Raw genomic sequence first — 1,462 nt, forward strand, 5'->3', positions numbered from 1 at the left:
AAATTTTGTGTTTTTCTCTTAAACAAACTTGTTGATGCAAGTTGCTTATGGGATGTACGTGCCTGACGGTTCATATTATCAACGTAAGGAGTGAGTCGGCTATCCCACATGTGGTTATTTGTTAAACTGTAATGATTACTGATAGGGCCCTGTGTATTATCAATAAAATCCAATACTCCAAAATCACCCAAATGTCCTCCACCCATAAATATATAGTTAAGCCGAGCTAGAAGATTAATAAAGCCCTTTGAATGACTGTAGGACCTACTTGTTCTACACTCACGAATAAAATTGACAATTATATAAATTTAATTTAATTTAAGCGAAATCTTAAAACTACTTTTCTTTTTAATAATTTCAGGCTTTTCTCACTTCCGCATCTTTGGCCCTCGGCACTTTCTTCCAACTTCTTCTTCAACTGTCTGGACATATGGACATAAATTTTCTTCCATTAAAAGCTCATGTTAAGCTTCGAGCACGACGCTCTTTAAGACCTGCTGCAGGCGAACGTATTAACGATATGTTGCGTTGAACGTCTTTGACATTCATTCTTATTTCCACGTGACATCCGTTGCGCAATCGATCCATAACAAAATGATCCCGCCGGGGTTCTTTAATTTTATTCACCGTTTTGATAGCGTACGAACCCTTACTCCGCATTTCCCGATTATATTTAATGGGAGCATTGCGTCTTCTTTCAAACTCAAAGCTCGGATGAATGACCAATTCTTTACACTCCTTTACGATAGGCCGACGCATTTTGCGGGGATTCTTTTTGCGCTTAAATACTTTATGGTATTTTCCACACCAAAACTTAAAGATCTACAAACAATTTAATAGTAAACCATAAATTTAAATATTTCGAATTTTCTTCACTAACCTGGCAATCATTTCAAACAAACTGTATGCCATGGCCAGGATATATTTTGCTAGAACAAAATTCACAAACCGGTGGAGGTTCTATTGATACCACAAAAAATTCAAAATTTTGTGTTTTTCTCTTAAACAAACTTGTTGATGCAAGTTGCTTATGGGATGTACGTGCCTGACGGTTCATATTATCAACGTAAGGAGTGAGTCGGCTATCCCACATGTGGTTATTTGTTAAACTGTAATGATTACTGATAGGGCCCTGTGTATTATCAATAAAATCCAATACTCCAAAATCACCCAAATGTCCTCCACCCATAAATATATAGTTAAGCCGAGCTAGAAGATTAATAAAGCCCTTTGAATGACTGTAGGACCTACTTGTTCTACACTCACGAATAAAATTGACAATTATATAAATTTAATTTAATTTAAGCGAAATCTTAAAACTACTTTTCTTTTTAATAATTTCAGGCTTTTCTCACTTCCGCATCTTTGGCCCTCGGCACTTTCTTCCAACTTCTTCTTCAACTGTCTGGACATATGGACATAAATTTTCTTCCATTAAAAGCTCATGTTAAGCTTCGAGCAC

The 1,462-nt window shown here is 36.1% G+C and overlaps 1 pseudogene; it reads right to left on the reverse strand.

Moving 5' to 3' along the window:
- Positions 1-298: 298 nt before the first annotated feature.
- Positions 299-1,189, reverse strand: LOC119644221 (annotated as a pseudogene).
- Positions 1,190-1,462: the final 273 nt, after the last annotated feature.

The sequence above is a fragment of the Glossina fuscipes genome, unplaced genomic scaffold (genome assembly GCF_014805625.2).
Source record: "Glossina fuscipes isolate IAEA_lab_2018 unplaced genomic scaffold, Yale_Gfus_2 98463, whole genome shotgun sequence".
NCBI classification, from domain to species: domain Eukaryota; kingdom Metazoa; phylum Arthropoda; class Insecta; order Diptera; family Glossinidae; genus Glossina; species Glossina fuscipes.